Source organism: Erythranthe guttata, chromosome 12 (genome assembly GCF_056151865.1).
Source record: "Erythranthe guttata isolate IM_541 chromosome 12, IM_541, whole genome shotgun sequence".
Lineage (NCBI taxonomy): Eukaryota > Viridiplantae > Streptophyta > Magnoliopsida > Lamiales > Phrymaceae > Erythranthe > Erythranthe guttata.
This window is the reverse complement of record NC_142544.1, coordinates 1,482,389-1,498,492: the sequence shown is the minus strand read 5'-3', so window position 1 is coordinate 1,498,492 and position 16,104 is coordinate 1,482,389.

Here is a 16,104-nt window from a genome sequence, read left to right as displayed (position 1 = left end):
CTTTTACTAAGTGCGCATTAAGATTAGTAATAATTATTTATAAGGGTGTCTGACTAAATTTATTTTAAATATATATCTTCTAAATTGTTACCTTATATGTAAGAACTTATCAGCTTTTAAATTTTTAATTACAATCTGGAAAGTAAAAATCTAATATTTGGAAGTTGGGGAAGTGAAAAATTGTTCCAAAGCTCGAATCTTTTGAATTGAAGAAGCGGAAAAATTGAAAATTTCGTTCCGACTTTCACTTATAGTTGAATTATCAACGGACACGTAGATATCTATTTACATGCTACGTGCTACTAATCACTTACGTTAAAATTATCAAATCTCAATTAAAAAAGGGATGTGATAAATGTCGTTCGAACTTTAATAATACTGTTACGACTACAAACGTGATTTTGATCATTTTTAATTCTAAATTTTGCAAAACTCGAAAAATAGAATTTGTACTATTCTGAGTTTATTTTCTAATCCAACTTAAATCACCAAAATTGGATGTCGGACGAGAAAGATATACATGAATCAATGGATACTGCCCACAATTTTAATGTATTGAGGTATCTAAAATTCAAAATGTGACTCATTCATGCATAACTTTGGCATACGACATCTAATCTAGAGGATTTAAGTTGGATTAGAAAGCTAATCCAAATAACTACAGTTTTCGTGTTTCGAATTTTACCAAAATCAAAATAAAAATATGTCAAAATTAAGTTCGAAGTCAAAACACATTACTAAAATTGAAACTATATTTAACATTTCAGATTAAAAAATTATCACCCACATACAAAGTTAACAATAATATAGTATTTGACCAATAATACGAATCTTGTATGGTTGTGACATCGCTAGTGATACGGGCTAGTTCGACATATAACAAATAAGTGTAAGCCCATTAGGGTAAGCCCAATATGATAGGCCCATAATGAAGAACCCATGATGACTTAGCTCGGTACTATGAGCGAAGTCGTCGTGTGGCGCGAACCTCGGAACTACGTGGGAGTACCTTAACTCGCCAGCCCAATACCAAAACGGGGTAAGGCGAGCCCAGGACAATACAGGCCCAAGATACATGACTTGGGGGAAAAGAGAAACCCTAAAAAAGGAAAGCCTTGAAGGCCAAGCTTTCCTCATCTATAAATAAGAGAATCAACACACGCACACGGGGGAGAAAAATATACACTAATTACTATTACATTACATACACGTCTTTCCCTTTATTCCGATCACTGACTTGATCGTCGGAGCTTTCCCGCCGGGAACCCCTCCCGGCGTTGCAGGTCTATCCACCGGAGTACGGACGGAGCTGGCTTGAGGAAGACGAAGACCTACGGACAAAATCAAGTGGCGCCGTCTGTGGGAAAGATCTAGAAATCTTGGGGATAACTTCCGGGAAAATATCAGATCTACCCCCGGAAGTCCAGATCTGAGCTATCAACGTAGAGAACAATGGAGGAAGGAGATACCACTGCCCGGAATTTGCAGAAGGATTTAGATGCAGTGGCTCGCAGTACACCGGCTGATCCATCGTCCGTTCAGAAAGATAAGTCGGGGTGTAGCTTCCTTACACCTGAAAAGGAGGGTCGGATCCCTTTCATCCCAAGCAGCCCCTCTTTTGAGTTCCAGGATGGCGAAGCTGCTTCAAGAAGGCCAGCCGCAACCCCCGCTCAGGCTCCCAATGAGCGTACATATACCCGAGACGAGGTGGAAACCATGATCACCGCGGCCATCCGAAACTACACCCAAAATTTACCTCACGATAACCGACTCAGGAGAGATCCCAGACGTTCTCCGAACGAAGGACGAGCTGAGGACGAGGGCGATAGTTATTCGGAGAACCGAGGGGGTAATAGTCATGGCGTTAGAACAGAAGTTGACAGCTTAAGACGCGATATAGATGAGTTGAAGGCCTTGCGAAGTGGGCCAGCGCGAGATCTCGTAGGATCTAGCCCTTTCGCTAGACATCTCGATAGCGACCCTATACCAGCTAACTACCGACCGATCTTATTTGAGTACAACGGCACGTCAGATCCAGCTGAACACTTGAGTCGGTTTAACAACACTGCCTCACTTCACCAGCTCACAGAAGGGGTGAAGTGCCGTGCCTTTGTCACCACTCTAGCGGGCCCGGCCCAAGCATGGTTCGGTCTGTTACCTGCCGGAACCATCCGATCTTTTGAACAACTTGCCAAAGCTTTCATAAACCAGTTCGCTAGCTCGAAGAAGTGTAAGAAGACCTCTCTGTCACTATTCAGCGTTCGTCAGAAGGAGAAAGAAAGTCTCAGAAACTATATCAAACGATTCACTTCGGCTACCTTAGAAGTCCCCACTACCAGCGACGAGGTGCTCATGGCAGCTCTTTCGCAAGGACTGAGAGATGATGAGTTTTTCCGAGCTTTGGCGCTGGAGCCTTCGCCCGATTTTGACCATCTCCTAGAGAGGGCGTCTAGGTTCATTAACTTAGAAGAAGCCCGGCAGCAGAAAGTAGAAGAATCTCACCAACCCGCAAACACACGAGCCAACGAAGCAAAAAGAGTCAAAGAACCACTGTTACCTCGAAGGGATGCTAATACCCCCGGCCGAGGTATCGCCTCAGACGCTAAGGGATCACGATTCCAATCGTATCAGCCCCTTACGGCTCCTCTGTCCCAGGTGTTGTACGCGATCGAGAAGAGAGCTGATCTGCGGTGGCCTAGGACCGCTCGCGGAGCCCCCCGTCGAGATCCGACATTGGGTACTTTTTGCCGTTTTCATAACGAATACGGACATACGACCGACGACTGCGCACATCTGAAAGACGAAGTGGAACGTCTCATCAGAGATAACAAGATCGGGGATTTTGTGAAGATAGATTCACCTCGGGGACAAAAGCGTGAAGCCCAGTTCGGGAACCCGCCACGAGCACCGCCCCCACCGCCAGCGCCGAAAAGAGGGTACATTCAGATGATTTCAGGGGGTCCCACGGGAGGAGATACTCACCGGGCTAGGAGACGTCATCTCGGTAGCCTCAAAAATAATCATGAAGTTTGCCAAATCTCTACACCGAAGTATCGTCAATATCCCACTATCTCGTTCGGTCCTGAAGATGAAGCAGACCTAGATGATTTTCACTGTGACCCTCTCCTCATCACGATTAACGTGGGAGGATACGACGTCGCTCGCGCCTTCGTTGATCCCGGAAGTTCGGTGGACGTCATATCTTACGAGTGCTTCCTACAAATGGAGCTTGACCTCCCGGTTTTCCCCGTCACCACACCGATATTTGGGTTCACAGGAGGGTCCCTGACGCCGATTGGACAAGTTAAAATCCATGTCACTATAGGAACTCCACCTCGAACACGCACTCAAACTGTCAATTTTGTCATCGTTGAAGGGCCGCCGACCTCGTATAACATCGTGATAGGACGACCAATGTTACATACCTTTCGGGCGGTCCCTTCGACCATTCATCAAAAACTTAAGTTCCCAGTTGATGGGATGGTGGGAGAGGTCAGGGGCGACCAAACCCAATCGAGATCGTGTTATGTCGAAATGGTTAAGATAGCAGAGAAAGGCCGACGCGATACCCTCATCAAAGAAGATTTGGGAGACGAGAAGCGTCCCCGAGTTGACCCAGAGGATAAAGTTAATCATGTACAACCTATGGACGAATTGATGACAATCGACCTCGTCCCCGGGATGATGAAACAAACCCGGATAAGTAAGGATTTAGAACTACCTCTTCGGGACGAGTTGATAGCGTTATTGCGGTCTAATGAAGATGTTTTTGCTTGGCAACCAAGTGATTTGACCGGTATATCGCCGCGAACTGCTGTACACAGGCTTAATTTACGACCCGAGTGCAGGCCCGTCAAGCAAAAACGGCGACACTTCGGTACCGAAAAAGACGAAATCATACAGAAGGAAGTTCAACGACTTCTGGAAATCGGACACATCCGGGAAATTCAGTTCCCTACATGGCTGTCCAATGCGGTGTTAGTACAGAAAGCCAATGGCCAATGGCGAATGTGTATCGATTTCAGGGACCTAAATAAGGCTTGCCCGAAAGACGATTATCCTTTACCTCGCATAGATCAGCTTGTAGATGCCACTGCTGGATGCGAGCTACTTAGTATGATGGATGCCTCGCAGGGATACCACCAAATTCCGCTAGACGAAAAGGACCAGCCAGCAGTAAGTTTTGTCACAGCCACGGGGACTTACTGTTACGTGGTGATGCCTTTCGGCCTGAAAAATGCAGGAGCCACGTATCAGCGGTTGATGGATAGGATGTTTCGGGCCCAACTCGGACGCAACATTGAGGTCTATGTTGATGACATGTTAGTTAAAAGCAAAAGGCGTTCTACGCATCTCGCAGACCTAGCGGAGACCTTTGCAACCCTTCGTCTATATGGGATGAAACTAAACCCTGCTAAGTGTGCCTTTGCAGTGCAAGCTGGAAAATTCCTGGGATACATTGTTAATCGGGAAGGCATCAAGGTAAACCAAGATAAAGTGGAGGCCGTACTTCAGATGACGCCCCCTCGTTCCATCAAGGAAGTCCAATCCTTGGCAGGAAAAGTTGTAGCCCTAGCTCGGTTTATATCACGGATGGCTGATAAAAGCCTACCTTTCTTCAAAGTACTAAGGAAAACAGCTCAGTTCGAATGGACCACCGAATGCCAGCTCGCATTCGAAGCATTAAAACGATCTCTTACTTGCCTGCCGATTCTTAGCACCCCTGAAAAGGGTGAAACCCTGTTTGTATACTTGTCAGTGGGCGATGAGTCCATCAGTTCGGTTTTGTTTAAGGAAGTTAATAATCAACAAAGACCGATCTACTATACTAGTAAGATCCTCACTACGTCGGAAAGCCGATATTCTGAAGTCGAGAAAATAGCGTACGCGCTGGTCCTCACTACGCGACGACTCCGGCCTTATTTCCTGTCGCATACCATGGTGATTCGCACAAGCTTACCCCTTCGGCAGACCCTAGGTCAACCTACCGCGTCAGGGCGAATTGTTAAATGGGCCATCGAGCTGGGACAGTACGAGATTCAATATCAACCCCGTACCTCGGTCAAAGGACAAGCGCTAGCGGATTTCATCCGAGAAACCACCAAGATACCCATCGAAAAAGAGTGGAAAATTTACGTGGATGGTTCATCTACAACCTCGGGAGCGGGGGCAGGGATAATAGTTATTGATCCCACTGGAACGGAAGTCGAGTTTGCCGTCAGGTTACCTCGGGTCTCCAATAATGAAGCAGAATATGAAGCCTTTATCCGAGGTATGGAGATCGCTCAAGAGCTCGGAGCGCGAGTGGTGCGAATATACTCCGACTCTCAATTGGTAATACACCAACTCGAAGGGGACTACGAAATAAAAAACGATAGAATGAAGAGTTATGTAAATAAAGCCCGAGCTGTACAAGAAACTTTTGAGGTCTGTACCATGCATCAAATTCCGAGAAACGACAACCAGCGAGCTGACTTCCTCGCTAAAGTCGGGTCGTCGGTCGTCGATTGTATTGAAAGAAAGATCACTATCCTTATTGCCCCTACCCCAACACCGGGCATAATGGTAATAGACGAAGAGCCCGATTGGAGAACGCCTTTGTTCAAATACTTCAGAGGAGAGCGAGCTGGCACCAAGAGAGAGCAGCACCGCTTGGCATATAAGGCAAGGCACTTTTACGTACGGCATGGGACATTATATAAAAGAAACTTCACCACAGTAGATGCAAGGTGTTTGGGAAAGCAGGAGATAAAGCATGTTCTGGATGAAGTACATCGAGGTGGTTGTGGTGAGCATGGAGGAGCTCGGGCCCTCATGCAGAAACTACATCGGGCCGGATATTACTGGCCTGGCATGAAGAAGGACACGCACCGATATGTTCAACACTGCATACAATGCCAAAAATATGCCTCGCTCATCCACAAGCCGGGGGAGGAGATGACCATCATGAGTGCTCCATGCCCTTTCGCCCAATGGGGAATCGACCTGGTGGGGCCATTCCCTCAAACCACGGGTCGGAAAAAGTTCATCATTGTCGCGGTAGACTACTTTACTAAGTGGGTTGAAGCTGAAGCCTTATCGAAAATCTCAGAAGACGAGGTCATGCACTTCATTTGGAAAAATATCTGCTGTCGGTTTGGCCTACCTCGAAGCCTTGTATCGGACAACGGCACTCAGTTCAACGGCAAGAAAATTCGAGCGTGGTGCGAAGAAATGAAAATTGCACAAAAATTTGTAGCAGTAGCGCACCCCCAGGCCAATGGACAAGTGGAGTCCGTAAACTGGACCATTGTCAATGGGTTGAAAAAAAGGTTAGACGAGCTAGGTGGAAGTTGGGTAGACGAGTTGCCCTCCGTCCTCTGGTCTTACCGGACCACAACCAAAGCAGCTACTGGCGAAACACCGTTCCGGTTAACCTATGGAACTGAAGCAGTTATACCGGTCGAAGTGGCAATGGACACGCTCCGCATCACCGCATTTGACGAAGTAACAAACGATGATGCTTTAAGATCACAGCTGGACGAAGTTTTCGATCTCCGGGAAACGGCGTATTTGCACATGGAAAGAAGTAAGAACTTGATCAAAGCTCGGTATGATCAGGGGGTGCGGTCCCGCTCATTCCAGATCGGAGACCTCGTCTTGCGACGAGCTGACGCGCTAAAACACACGGGAAAGTTGGAGGCTAATTGGGAAGGACCATACACAGTCACCAGGTGTTTGGCCGGCGGAGGGTATGAGTTGGCAGACATCGACGGGAAGCCGTTACCTCGGGCTTGGAACATAATACATCTGAAACGCTTCTTCGCGTAAAAAAAAAAAAAAAAAAAAAAAAAGAAAAAAAAGAGAGGCAGGTAGTCAATAAGATTGAGACACACCTTGTACGCACAAAAAACCATTAATAAACATCCATTTTCCGATCTGGGCTAGGCCCCGTGGTTTTTTCTCTCCTTATCTGGAGGGTTTCCACGTTAAAAAAGTACTTGTGTTATTTACTTAAGTTATAACTGTGGCGTTAACTCGCGTATCTCATTGTGGCGTTAACTCGCGTGTTTCATTGTGGCGTTAACTCGCGTGTTTCATTGTGGCGTTAAATCGCGTGTTTTACTGTGGCGTTAAATTGCGTGTTCTATTGTGGCGTTAAATCGCGTGTTTCATTGTGGCGTTAACTCGCGTGTTTCATTGTGGCGTTAACTCGCGTATCTCATTGTGGCGTTAACTCGCGTGTTTCATTGTGGCGTTAACTCGCGTGTTTCATTGTGGCGTTAAATCGCGTGTTTTACTGTGGCGTTAAATCGCGTGTTCTATTGTGGCGTTAAATCGCGTGTTTCATTGTGGCGTTAACTCGCGTGTTTCATTGTGGCGTTAAATCGCGTGTTCTACTGTGGCGTTAAATCGCGTGTTCTTCTGTGGCGTTAACTCGCGTGTTTCATTGTGGCGTTAACTCGCGTGTTTTATTGTGGCGTTAAATCGCGTGTTTCATTGTGGCGTTAACTCGCGTATTTCATTGTGGCGTTAACTCGCGTGTTTCATTGTGGCGTTAAATCGCGTGTTTCATTGTGGCGTTAAATCGCGTGTTTCATTGTGGCGTTAACTCGCGTGTCCCACTGTAGCGTTAACTCGCGGTATCACTGTTGCGTTAACTCGCGTGTTTTATTGTGGCGTTAAATCGCGTGTTTCATTGTGGCGTTCAATCGCGTGTTTCATTGTGGCGTTAAATCGCGTGTTTTACTGTGGCGTTAAATTGCGTGTTTCAGCGTGGCGATTAACTCGCGTATTTTATGGTGGCGTTAACTCGCGCATTCGTAAGCAAGGTATTAAGATTGGGTACTAAGTTAAAATACAAGAGTGGTACAGGATTGAACTAATGGATAAGCTTAAAGAATAATCACTACTGAAGATCATTGAGGATATTGACAGACTACGTCCGAAGTTCGAAACGACACAAATATAAAAGCTCGAAGTAAAAACTTGAAAAACGGAGGAATTGTTAAAGATACATGACAGAAAGAAATAAAGAAGGTAATGTTTAAAAATACATAATCAAAATACAGGCAAGAAAATGGCTAAGTTTTTGGCAGCCTTCACTTCGGGACCGCCGCGTCTGTTTCACTTCGATTCTCAGCATCTGGAGGGGACGGTGAGACGAGTTCCGGCTGCACATCGTTTGGAATGGTCACTGTCCCAAGGGCCCCAATGTCTCCGGCGAAGTCAGTAATGGCCCCTTGACGGGAGAACTCTTCGACGAGGCCTTGATAAACCGGCCTCCACCATTCTAAGTTGGGATCCTCATTAACATCCCCCTCAAAACCCGGAATCACGTCGTCGGGGAGGTCCTCCGCCAGTTCATTTTCCACCAACGGGAACTCGATGCCGGCACCGCCCAACCTCTTCCGAACAGCCGCAACCGCCGACGAAAAGAAGAAACGAGCTAAACCTGAAGCTTCTCGAGTAAAAGTGGTGGAACGCCATAATCGGTGAAAGAAGCGGCGAACAAACTCCTCGATGAAGCGAAGACCCTCAGGCGACCCTGGGAACAACCTTTGCCCCTCTTTCACCCCTTCGGTGAAATTAGTGGAAGCCTGTACTCCAGCTGCGAACAGCTCGTTGGAAAGTCCCTTAGCTTTCTCCTCCAAGCTGGCATTGTGGGATACAAGGGAGTCTTTTTCAGCCTCAAGGGTCTTCTCTCTCTCGTTCAGCCTCTTCACTTCGGCAAACAGCCCCTCCTTCGATGACTCCGACATCGCCAGACTCTCCTTCAAGCCCCGGACTTCCTTCCGGAGCTGAATCACCTCTTTCTTCTGATTATCATACGCCTCGCGCGAGACGTCATCCCACCCCAGGGGACCCGAAAAGGCGATGGCGAATTGCTGCACTCACAAAGAGGTTAAATAGAGTTAATCTTGAATACAAGATGCAATGGCAAAGACCGATTCACAGGAACAGAGTGAAACAAACCTGTGTAATGTTATGAAGAAGCAACTCAAGTCGGTCGCCCTTACTCATTTGCCCGAAGTGGGCGACATCGCTGGGGAATGCCAAGGACCGGCAAGCAGCAATAGCGTTTTCAGCATTCCGGCAGAGGTGCAGTCCAAAGTCGGCCGGTAAAGATGACCCAGCCGCCCCAAGGGCCAACTCAGACCTCCGTTTCTTCGGAGCAGGTTCTCTCTCTACCACCTCTTCGGTTGAGGAAGGAGGCGGTGACGAGGCGAGAACTATTGCGGAGGATCGTTTAGGAGGTTCAGAATCCTCAGTTCGCGAGGGAGGTCCGCCGCGGGCGCGAGGAGGAGCGGCGCTTTTCTTCGACGGCCTGGGCCTTAGAGCCCCTTCTTCCGAAGATCTTTTCTCGGATTCAGCGATTAGAGGGCGCTGAAACTCGGACGCTTCGAACCCAGGTTCTGGCTCGGAGGGACGGGTAGCCGGCTTGTCACCTCGGAACATCCTCTTCATCCTTAGATCTACGCACCGGAACAGACGGGCAAGGGGAGATAAGTGGGTGAGAAACAAGACATACAAGTACATAACTAGCAAAGCAACAAAAAACAAACCGACCAAAGTAAGACAATGAGTCGAAGTAAAAATTAGTGTTATAACCAAACCCACCTAAATCTTCCCGAGTTAGAGAATACGTGCCGTTGTCGTGAAAACGGAAGTGGCGAAGCATCGGCGGAAAGCTGGTGAGGCTATCCGGGACGCCGTGGCTCGGTTGAAAGTGGGATATCATTTTTAACAAACATTCGTCAACCGCCAAAGGTTTCCCCCTTTTCTTTTCAGGCAGGGTGGCGAGCCAAGGACACAAATAGGGCGTGTCAACAGGATTTCTGGCAAAGAAATAGTGACCTTGCCACCCATCGGTTTTATTAGGTGGCATCAGAATCTTAAAACCCGGACGAGCCGAGATAGAGACATGGAAAGGACTCGAATTCTTTAATACCATTACACTCCGGAAGCGAGCTGGTGTGGGAATCACCCCCGACCAGGCGCACAGCATGCGAAATCCGGTCATGATTATTATGGCATGGGGATGGAATTGGTTAAGGGACACGTTACATAATTGGGCAATCTCGGAAAACCAGGGCGAGATGGGAAAAGACAGACCGAAATAGAATTGCTCTGAAAACCAAGTACTAAAACCTAAAGGAGGGTTTAGAGGGCGATCATCTCGCGAAGGTAGAATCAATTCGACATCGGTAGGGAGGCCTATGTCGCGAACTAAGTTAGTTAGATCTGTCTCGCTTAAAGTACTAGGTCCCCATTGGTCATCCAAATCTCGTCCTTCGGATAAGGAAGGAGAACCGCTCCTCACAGAAGACGAAACCTCTTTCCTGTTTTTCTTCTTAGGTCGTTCCAAGAGTTTGCCCGAGGGGGAGAAGAAGGGCCCTTCCTCCGACGAAGAAGAGATAGAGAAGGCGGGGTTTCCACCCCCCTCCCCGGAGGGCACTTTTTGGCCGAATGGGTCAGGAGAATGGGCAGACATTATCGAATTGAAGAGCAAGACGGAGGTAATAAAAGATGGGGGAGAGAAGTAATACCTTGACCGGGAAAAAGAGTAGGCTTGAGGGAGGAAAACTCTGTCTCAGAAAACGGAATCACCAGAAATCAAGCAGGAGGAGAGACGCGTAGGCAAAAAGAAAATTTTTTTGCAAATTGGGCTAATTGGGTATTTATAGGGAAGGATATAAAATGGAAACTTTGATCGTAACCGTCTATTCGAACGGGTGAGATTCAAAGTAGGTCGCCTCGAATTCGGCGCAAGAAGTGTCGATTGGACTCCCCTAGTAATGACCTAGGAAAGAGAAAAAACCTATCATAACCGCCCACCCGGACGGACAGGATTTAATGCAGATTACCTCGAACCTAGCACGAAAAGCGTTGATGGAAATCTTCTCATGATGACCTAGGGAACTTGAACCGACCACGCGGGATGTCAGAGCAATTAATGAAAGGGAAAGGAAGAGGGGCTGCGTACGCCGACGTAAATCTAAATCGAAGTGCGAACTGATGCCTCATACTCCGTACTTATAAAACGAGGTAAAGAAAAGCCGACTCGTTTTATAAATAAGGAGTAGGGGGGAGTAGTTGATACGGGCTAGTTCGACATATAACAAATAAGTGTAAGCCCATTAGGGTAAGCCCAATATGATAGGCCCATAATGAAGAACCCATGATGACTTAGCTCGGTACTATGAGCGAAGTCGTCGTGTGGCGCGAACCTCGGAACTACGTGGGAGTACCTTAACTCGCCAGCCCAATACCAAAACGGGGTAAGGCGAGCCCAGGACAATACAGGCCCAAGATACATGACTTGGGGGAAAAGAGAAACCCTAAAAAAGGAAAGCCTTGAAGGCCAAGCTTTCCTCATCTATAAATAAGAGAATCAACACACGCACACGGGGGAGAAAAATATACACTAATTACTATTACATTACATACACGTCTTTCCCTTTATTCCGATCACTGACTTGATCGTCGGAGCTTTCCCACCGGGAACCCCTCCCGGCGTTGCAGGTCTATCCACCGGAGTACGGACGGAGCTGGCTTGAGGAAGACGAAGACCTACGGACAAAATCAGCTAGCAAACAAACAAAACACACATCACATTAATTATGAAGAAATTAATTAATTTCATAATGTTGGTGGGTTTTTTAATTGTCCTTTGCAAAACAATTCTGCAAAAAACATGATTTTGTCTGCAATATTTTATATTATTATTATTATTATGTGCTCTATGCATGATTATGTTTTAATTTTAACATATTGATGTGTGTAGAAATCATATTATAGGTCGGTAGAGATTAATATAATAAGTTAAAATTACGAAAAACCTCTCGTGTTTGAGTAATCACAATCAGCCGTCTCAATTATTTATTATTCTTACTAATAAACTCAATAGGTAACTTTGGCACTATAGAAGCAGACATGTACGACAATATATCTTTGAAAGGTAGTTATAAAGATTTTTCGTAATTTAACGTACCTTAGAGTTCGATGGTATTTTGTCGATATAATAATAAAGTAGTTTGATGTGATTATATTATATATACATAAAATTATTTATATATCATGTAATGTCATGATCATGGGATTGTCATGACATATCTTGTCTGTCTGGATAACAGTTTGTCAAGAAAATTACATTTAATTAACGAAAAGTACACTTACAATATTTATGTTCTTTCAAATTTTATACTACAAGTGAATGAAAATTAGAATTTTCGATTTTGGTCGATTCCAGTAAAAAATATCTGATTTTGGGATCATACCTTTTTTTATCATTGCAAATATCTAACAGCTTATTTTTTAATTTTAAAAAAAATTAAAAAATAATTGCATAAAATACATTGGAAGGAAGAACTTATAAGCTCGTAAATTTCTTATTATAAACTTTTTTTTATCAACTTATAAGTTTAACCAAACATAAGTCGTTCAAATATGTTAAAAAAAAAAAAAGTTAAGTCGATAAGTTCAGACAAGTTGACACGAAGATTAAAAGTGGTGTGGGGTTGAGGAACCATGAAAGATTAGTAATGGAAACATGAGATGATTAAACTAATAGTATAATATAGTTAATTAATTCTTACTTAGTGCTGGATTAGGACAAAAACTCCACTAAATCGGTGAGTTGTCATTTAGAATTCCGATTTGACCCGGACTAAAAATTGACTTGCACAATTAAAAGAGTGTGATCTTGCTGTCACTTTTTCTTCTCTCTTGTGAGTTGTTAGTGATCTTGTTTTAAGGGTGGGAATTGCTTTGACCCCTTTCCGGTCAATAATACCTATCATAAGCAGTGTTCTAAATAGCGGTCGTGGCGGTCGATATATCGGCCGCCATATCGGTATCGGTTATAAACCTTTACGATTTTGTTGAGGCGGTTTGGAATATCGGTTTTTTACGGCGAGGCGGTTTGCGGCGGTTTTTTGGCGGGTCAAACCGATATATCGGTCAACAAATCGGTTTTTTTTTTTTATTTTTTAAATTAAAATTAAAATGAAAACATGTTTTGATTTTTTGTTTTCTCCAATTCTTTCAACTTCCAAAACCAAATCAGGTACTACTCCGCAATTTATGCTTTGTTGTGTTTATAATAATTGTTGATGCGAAAGACTTGCGTAGTATTTATATTTCGTAAGAATCTTTTATTATATTATGATCTTATTATTTTTTTAAATTTTTATTATGTATTGAGTAATTAGAATTATATAATAACATATGAATGATAGGATAGAATTATGTTTAAATATTCTTTTATATATATTTTAAGTATTTACAAATAATATTTAGAAATATATTACACTATATTTAAAAACCGATATATTTCCGATTTATCTCCGATAAATCACCGCCGCACCGATTTATCATGTGGCGGTCCCTAACCGCCACGTACCCGATAACCGCCTTTTAGAACCTTGATCATAAGTCATAAACTATATCTATATTTTTAAATAATAAAAATTAATAGTATAATGGGTAAATTAGGGCAACTTCTGAGGTAAATTTAAATTATGAAAATCTCTGAGGTAAAGTCAAATTATGAAAATCATCTCCAGTTTGGTAATTACAACTAACCTTCAATTATAAATCTTCTTACATATCCGCCTTATGGTGTCAAATTCAATATAATCTTCTAGATTCCGTGGAATGTTCTTTAGTTTGTCCTTGTTCACAATATGATATTTACAAGCCAAAGACACATCTTAGGATCATGTTGTTTCAAAATGTGGAGCTCGAATGTATTAAAATGGGTCCTTCAAAAAAAAAGAATGTATTAAAATGGGTACAAACTGGTGAATATTCCACATAATCTAGAAGATTCTACTAAATTTAACACCGTAAAAGTGGACGTCTAAGATAATTTATAGTACTTGAAAGGTTGGTTGTAATTATCTAAACATGCAGAGGATTTTCATAATTTAACTATATCTTAGAAGAATAATCGTAGTTTACCCATAATATAATTTATGTAACGTGATAAAAGTCTCGAATGAAGAGTCATAAAATAGTCAATCAAAAGTCCATAGAGAAAATTAAGAAATAATAAATAAAACTCTTCTATTTTTCAGTCTCAAATCAAGTGGAGACTTCCAAATTCAAGTTTTTTTGTCACGGAAGTGTGTCATTCAATATTAATATATCCGGACATTCTCTGTAATGCTGACAAATAAAATTTAAAATGTTTAAAATGAGTTGTGATGGGATTTGATCTCGAAATATTATTGAAATGTATCATTTAATATTAATATAAATGAATGATAGTGGAATTCGAACTTAACACATTTCTTTAGTTTGACTTTAATACTATATTGAATGACCACCTTAATAAAAAATTTAAACTAACAAAATGTATTATTTACTATTAATACCTATAAACTGTAATTTACCCATTATTCCAATTTGTATGCAACAATAAACCTAACAATACCCAATTAATCTATTGCAGGAAACCAAAATTAACATATTGATGTCAATTATTGAACACATGTTGGATAAGTTTTGAGCTTTGACATAAAATGAAAAAAATATATATATTAAAAATATATATACATGACTAGGGGGGTGGGGGGGGGGGGGGGGGGGGACAAAAAACACGTATTAGATTTGGGGGCCGGGCACGTATTTGGAAGGGGGCTAAAATTGAGCTGTCATTTCTTGGATTTTGTTTTTTCCTATGATTATGGACTTTTGTAAGCCACGTGTCCGACAATGGCTGTATTGAATTATCGTCCACGGTGAATAGTCTTCTCTCTGCACTCTGCAAAAACACACACACACACACACCCCTTCACTGTGTGAGTTTTTTTTTTTTTTTAATTAATTAATTCATTTACCACCACTCTCAGAGAAGTGACATTTCATGCAAAAATATTATTTACATAATATTTTTGGCTGTTTTCTGTTTTGACAACACGGATTAATTATTGCACCAGATATGTATGAATTTTTATCTATTTAATTATATTTCAAATTATCGTTCTCTTAAAAATTAAGAGTGTATATATGTTATTAAATTTCTACAATAATTAAATATATAATGAAGAATATGAAATAAGAATTATAAAATAGATAGTACGGCCTTTATGAAGTTTTACACCTCCATTTATGTATTATTTCAACATTAAGAAAATAAGAATTACAACGAAGTATTTATAATAATTCTTATCATTAAAAGAATCGGTTGGCATATAAAACTCTACTAATCGACTTTTCAGTACACTGAAAATCATAGACCGATACATTTATATATATATTGGTCAGTTAAAATAATCGGCCCAACTTATCAGCAGAAATAAAAATAGATTGAAACTAGGTCGGTTGGCCGATAAAACTGACTAGTGCTCAGCCACAAGAATTCTTGAATGCAGACATGGAGATCATGTGAATAAACAATTACAATAAACTGTTACGATAATAAATCCAGCTATACTAGCTCAGTTTAATTCACGTGCAGAAAAACTGGAATTTATTTAAATATTTATAAAAACATTAATTAATAATATACAAAATGGCAAAAATAGTAAAATAATTAATTAATTATATAACATAAAAGTTGAAAGTACTACATAAAATATGAAGAAACAGAAAAATTATGGCTGGGGAGTAAATAATTGAGGCCTTTGATATCAGACAAGATAAAACAGTGGTAGTTAATGACGTCATTAGGTGACCCATTTTACATAAACCCTAATTAAACATGGTCCTTGTTACATGCAGGATTTAACTAATTAGTATTTAAATTAACGATGATGATTAATTACCGGACAAGAAAGCACTATTAATCAAATTTTTTTAGGTAAATTAGCATGTGACATGTGTCGAATTGTCTGTCCGAACACATCATCTAAATTTATTTGTTAATAAGAAAAAAAAATTTATATATACCAGAATTACTCATAACCGATTGAAAAGCCAATTCAAGTCCAATTTTATAATTTAGCCTTAATTTCACAAATTAATCGAACTAATTTAATTTGTGCTAATTGTTGGTTGGTGAATAATATATTTTGATTTATATAAATAATATATGCCCAAAAGATCGAATAGTGTTGTCACCTTTTGGTGAAAAGTGGCATCAATATCGTATCATAGTGTAAAAGAAAAAAGACAAAA